Source organism: Petaurus breviceps, unplaced genomic scaffold (genome assembly GCF_028583685.1).
Source record: "Petaurus breviceps papuanus isolate PSGF00001 unplaced genomic scaffold, PetGlider_PUasm1.0 213, whole genome shotgun sequence".
NCBI lineage: Eukaryota > Metazoa > Chordata > Mammalia > Diprotodontia > Petauridae > Petaurus > Petaurus breviceps.
Window position 1 is genome coordinate 5,317,080 of NW_027185860.1, and position 6,623 is coordinate 5,323,702.

Sequence of the window (6,623 nt, forward strand, 5' to 3'; positions counted from 1 at the left end):
ATATGGTCATTCAATGAAATAGAGGACTTTCAAACATTCTTTTTTTTTAAAGCAACTGGGGTTAAGTAACTTGCTCAAGGTTGCAAGGCCACTTATTTCTGCATGTGGTGCTAAGTATCTGAGCCCGGATTTGATCCCCAGGTCATCCCAACACTGGGGCCCTTGCTCTTACTCACTGAGCCACTTGTCCACCCCTACTTTCAAACATTCTTGATGAAGAATCCAGAATTGTATAAAAAATATGACTTTCAGATACAAGAACCAAGAGAAGTATGAGAAGGTAAAACAGGGAAAAGAGAATATATGGAACTTATCAAAGTTGAACTATTTAAATTCCTACATGGAAAAACAATAATTGTAACTTATGAAAGTTTTCTCAGTGTGAGAATCGTTGAAGGGAATATAAATGTATATACATATATGTGTCGATATGTATATATATATGTACACACATATGTATACATACATATATATGTCTACATGGGAGCGTATAAAGGTGTATGAATACATGTGTGAGTGTGTGTATATATGTGTACAGGTATAAAAAGACAGAAGGCACAGGACCAATTGAATAGGAAAGAATGATACTTGAAAGGTGAAATTGAGAGATGAGAAATCAATATAATGATAGAGGGAGAGAGATGAATGGGATAAATTTATCATACTGAAGACGCAAAGGAAAACTGTTACAATAGAAGGGAAGAATTGAAAGGCATAAGGGAATGGTTAACATTACTTTAATTGAATTTCGCTTAGGGAGGAAATGACATTTACACTATATAGGAGTGTAGGGGGGAAGGGGATGAGGGGTGGTGGTGGAGGGGAGAGTAGGTTGGGGGAGGGAAGTTCCAAGCACACACTTTTGAAAACGGACAGGGTCAAAGTGGAGAATACAACAAGGGGGCTTAGGATAAAATGGAGGGAAAAATAGTCAGTCTTTCACAATCTATCCCTATGGAAATGTTTAGTGTAGCTACACATGTACAATCCATATTGAATTGCCTATCTTCCCAGTAAGTGTGGGTGATGAGGGAGGAAGAGAAAGAATCCGAAATTTAAAGCTTTAGAATCAAATGTTCAAAAAATACTATTATTATTTTTATTATCATTTTTTTTCTTTCAAGTGGGGAATAAGATATATAGGCACTGGGCTATAGAGATCCATTCTTACCTACTGGAAAGTCAGAGGAGGGATGGGGGAGGATATAGGAGAGAGCGGATTGCATCAGTGGGTTTGCTGTTCTGGGGTGGGGGTTAGGGGAAAGATGTGGGGAAAATTTTTAACTCAAAATCTTGTGGAAATGAGTGATGCAAACTAAAAATAAATATAAAAAATAAAAATAAGCAACAAAATAAAAAATTCAGAGAAGGGAAGAACAAGATAATAAGCAAGATGGACGAGAAGAGGGAACAAAAAGCGGGGTTTTGAAAGAGGAAACTCGAATTTTCGTCTGTAAGCTAGAACTTATATTAATAACTCATGTTATGTAACAACATAATTCATGTAATGTGATATGTTGCGGGCGTTTGCCCTCACAACAGATTTAGACGACTAGCCCCACGGCCCTCTCACTTACCCATCCCGGGTCTTCGGTCGTCACCGGCCCCTCACGGGGAAAAAACACCAGACAGAAGGCGGAGGAGTGAAGCGGGGTGGTTTATTCTTCAACAGTTACATGGTGGAGAGAGAGAGCGAGCCCTCTCACACAAGAAAATATATAGCGAATCCGAGCCAATCAGATCGCAGCCTTACATTTATGGCCTTATATGGTGATCACCCCATGGCCTTATATGGAGATCACCCCATCAGGCTTATACATATTCATTTAAGCAACCATGGCACCGCCCAAAGCCCCTCCCCCTCCCCCATCAACTCCCCCTTTTTCTTTAAAGCAAACGAAAATCCTATATACCAAAAGAATTGGCAGTACAGACTGCTAAGCTTCTTGCTACAGGCGACACAGGTGACCATGCTTCTTGCCCGAAAGACCACGGAAAAAATCCAATTACCACTCAGGGGTCCTGTCCCAAGGACTCTGACGTGCGGTGCGGGGGCCTCTGGCTTAGGTCACCTCCGATTCACTCAAACCTTACCCGTCGTAGGACACCGACACCCTGGGTCCTGTCTTAGGCGGCCGAGGAGGGAGGAGTTGCCCGTCATGGAGTCACCCCCGTCTTACCCCAGGTGTCACACGTCCTCCATGGCCTGGAACCATACCTGAGGATCTCCCCCCTCTTGGAGGGTAAAAAGGGCCTGTTGGGTCAGAAGCATGTAGCCATCCTGACGGCGCCGTAGCTTGCAAACACAATACGAAAGCAAAATAATTACAAGAACAAACACCACGGTGGAGGAGGTTAAGCCTCCCCACTGTGAGAACCAGGTTGTAACATCATGCAGCCACTTAGACAGTCCGGAAAGAACGGCAGGATCGACAGAGGTGGAATTCACCGATGCAATAGCCAGTCTTAATTGTCTTATCTGTTGTTCGTATTCGGTAGACCAATTGCCTTCTTGCTTGTAAAGTTGAGGCGGTCAGACCACACAGCCTCTTGAGGAAACAGCCCGACACATGGTGACAGTTCCGGATCGACTGTGGGTGTGATTTGAAAACATAACGTCCCATTAAGTGATATTGTCCTGTTACTTTCCACCGGCCTAGTGTCGTTGTTGAGGCGCAGAACAGGGAGCTTAAGGGTGTTGTCAACTGTAAATAAACGAGGGAAAACTTGTGCCGAAGAAGTCACAGGCATGGGTCTCGGGAAGGTGGAAAGCAGTCCCCAGCGTAATTCCGTCACGGCATTCTCAGCAAGGAGACCCAAGATGAGGAGGGTGAGTCGACAATCTGAAAGACAAGAAGAACAAGAATTCTCCTCACCCCCCAACCTGTCGGGGGTGGTGCCTTAATCAAGATCCCTAACTTTGTGAAGGGGCACCCATTGCTGTACCGCTGTTGGGTCATTATTTGGAAAAAGGGAAAGGTGGCCGGGCCTTCTTCCAACCACTTTTACAGGGCCGTGCCATTGGCCCTCCTTATCCTGCCACATTACCCTGGAACCGGGCAGTGCCCGACTAGGTACGGGGAGGGTCAATGGAGAAGAGGTGGTGTTCTCACCGGAGGTGCTCCAGAACCTCATGGCGGCAGTGGTGCCGTCATCTCTAACTTGCAGGAAATTTAAGGTAAAGACAACCTGGGCCAACTCTTGACGAGTGACCGACCTGCATATTCCCCCTTTCTGTTTAAACAGGACGGTCTTAAGTGTACGGTTTGCCCGTTCAACAAGGGCTTGCCCGGTAGGGTTGTAGGGGAGGCCTGTAGCATGTTGAATAGAAAATTCAGTACAGAACAAGGCAAAGGCCTTGGAAGTATATGCTGGGCCATTATCAGTCTTTAAGGCTAATGGAACTCCTAGGATAGAAATCATTTCATAGAGATGGGCAATAACAGCCCTGGTCGACTCACGAGGCTGCAGGGAAGCAAACGGAAGTCTTTGTGGAGATCAAGAGACCGATAGTATTTGCAGTGCCGAGCGGTCAGATAATGACAAGGAATATCTCATACTCACGTTGTCCAAAAACGATCTGGACAAAGCGAACAAAGACAAGACCAACAGACACCTCCCTCCAAACTTCAAGGTGAAGCCTTTCCCCACAAAAACTGTAGAAGAGCCGTTAAACCCAGAGGCCAGCAGCTCCACCTCGGCCATGCCGGACGCCAGTGACAATGAGCCCGATCACCACAGATACTCGGACACCACCGACTCCGACCCAGAGAACGAGCCCTTCGATGAGGATCAACACACACAGATCACAAAAGTCTGAACATTCCTTTTTATCAAGAGGGAATAAATGGGCTAAAGGAGGGTTCAATCCTATCATTCCGCAAAAGGGAGCCAACAATTTTTTGTAAAGCAGTGAGCTTCTCGGCTTTAAGGGGCCACTGCTCAACCCAGACCGGGCGGTTATTCGTCCAGGTCAGTTTCGGGGCGAAGCTCAAATCGAGAGTGGTCCCTATCCATTTCCCGGCAAGCAGTCCGGGGTTACTAAGGAGAGTTGCATTTGCGCAAGGACATCCCGCCCCCACAGAGCATAAGGCATCTCGGGGAGACACAAAGGAGTGAACCTGCCTGCATTATCATCCACCGACCACGAGAGGGCGCGAGCCGATCTCTGAGCTCTCTTGTTCCCCCCCAATCCCTGGACCGGCGTGGATGCAACCATCAAGGGCCATTCTTTCCTCCACTGATCCAAATTAATGACTGAACAATCAGCCCCCGTATCAATGATCCCTAAGATCGGATAAGTCTCAACATGAATAATCAAAGTGGGACGGTTCAAAGTGATGGAACGAGCCCAATTCAATTGGCAAGGATACTGGGATGAGGGGCCGAAGGGAAACGCCTTAGCAATGATTTGACCAGCCCGTATGGAGACGGGGGTGCAGTGTGGATTAAACAGGGTCAACATTGCCTCCATATCCTCTGCTACTTGGGTGGGGACCTCAAAGTCAGGAGAGCCTTCTAGGCCGGTCACTACAGCTGGGTGGAAAGGCAAATGGGCAGGGACTGTTATCGCCTCTCCAGGGGGAAGTGTAAAGATGGAGGGTTGTTTTCCAGGAGAGGCCCTGACTCTTACAAACTGAGGATAATTGCCGCTTAACGAGGATGGGGGAGGGGCCCTGCGGCTGGGCCCCTCCACCCGCCGTTTCCCTGCGGTTGAGATCCGGGGGAGACCCCGGTCTCCAAAGGGGCTTGTTCGCTGCCCTGTTTATTCTTGGCGCGACAAAACCGCGCTATGTGGCCAAGGCGTCCACAGTTAAAACACTTAGGAGGTGTTCCCCTGGAGGTGGCTTTACACTGGGCCTTATAATGGCCATATTGACCACATTGAAAACAAGCCTGCCTGCCGGGACCTTTCTGGGCTGACGAGCTGAGTTGTTGTATAGCCGCCAAGAGGCTCTGTTCCCTCTCTGTATTCGAGACTGTCAATTTTTCCAGCGCCTGTACAAGCTGGCGGTCCCTATCCTGGGCAGTGCAAACCAACTGTGCAATCGGATTTTCCGGGGGCAGGTCCATTAACTTATCTATGACGTCCTCCAAGGGGGCCTCTGATGGCAGGGATGCCACCGCAGCTGCCTCCCTGGAGCGCAAGCCTTCCTTAACCAACTGCTTAATGAGTATGTCCATTTCAGGGCCGCTGCCTAGGGTCCTATGGACCGTCTCCTGAACTTGGTTAACAAAAGAAAGGGGGGTCTGATCAGGTCTTTGTTTCAGGCCAACTAATTTAGGGCCCCCTGTCATACCTTTGGCAGAAACCTTCTCCCAGGCCGCTATGTGTGCGGCCTTAACATCATCTAATTCTAACTGCCCATAGGCTGCTTGCACGGCCGGGTTGGAAAAATGGCCAGTGCCACAAATTAAGTGCTCAGTGTCTTGAGGGGCCCTGCCGGGTCTAAGTCGGGCCAAATGGCGGGCCTCTCTCTTCACTTGTGCCTGGAAGGCAAGATGCATAGCAGGGTCTAGACAGGACATAGCTAGCTCGTCAAAATCCCCCGGGGTCCAGGGGTGAGCGGTCACTAGGTTCATAAGTAGCCTCCTAACATAAGGTGAAGAAGGGCCATACTTAGTCACCGCCTCTTTGAACTCTTTCAGTGCCTTATATGGGATGGGAGAATGAGTACGCTGACCCGTAAGGGGATCAGTGAAAATGGGATAGACATCCCAAGAGGCGAAGTCCACCTCCGCGCCCGCCTCCGCCGCCACACGGAGGCTCCGCCTTATTAACCCCTCTCCCTCACAAATATTCGCCTCTCGCCCTTTCTCATAATGAGGAGGCGGGGGCGGAGGGCAGGGAGGGGCGACATATGCGGAACTAGCAGCGAAAGACGGGGCAGGACAATAATTGCCTGGCAAACAGGAGGTGCTTGGTGGCAAGGCGGAGGTAAAGGGTGCGGAAGCGGGGAGCACGCCCCCTGCATCCGTTTCCCCTTTGTTCTCCCGTCTCTCCCTCCTCTCCCCACGTGAGGGAGTGCCCTTCCGGGTCCTTCTTCTCTCCCTCGATCCCCGGGTGCCATCTTGGCGCCCACTCCCTTTACCTTCATCTTCCCCTTCTGAACTGCTAGCGGAACTATCCGCCGCCTGATTCATTACCACAGCTCTTAAGTCCTCCCACGGATATTGACCGAAGCCCCCTGGGTCCTTCAATTCCTTATTCTTCCCCTTTTCTAACTCTAAATCTGACCCGGCTAATGAGGAGCCCACCTGTGTGGCCAAGGACCGGGAAGCGGAAATCGGGGAAGGATTCAATGCCGCGTCCACTATCTTAAAAACCGAAAAATCAGTGGGTGTCAGCAAACCAGGGCAGCCATTCTCAAAAGCTGCCATCTGCTGTCCCACAACTCTCCATCTATCGGCCTGTATGCCGACATGCCTGACCCAAGGGCATATGTCCCAGATCTTATCTATAAACTCCCTACAGGTCTTAATGGGGATTTTTGCCCCCCTTTGGGCGCAGAGCTTATAAAGTTGCGCCGCTATCACCCCCTTCTCCTCCGGCCTAAATACAGGGATACTATGCCCTGTTCCCATCCTATCCTCTTCCCGAGGCTACCGTGGCCTCGAGGCTG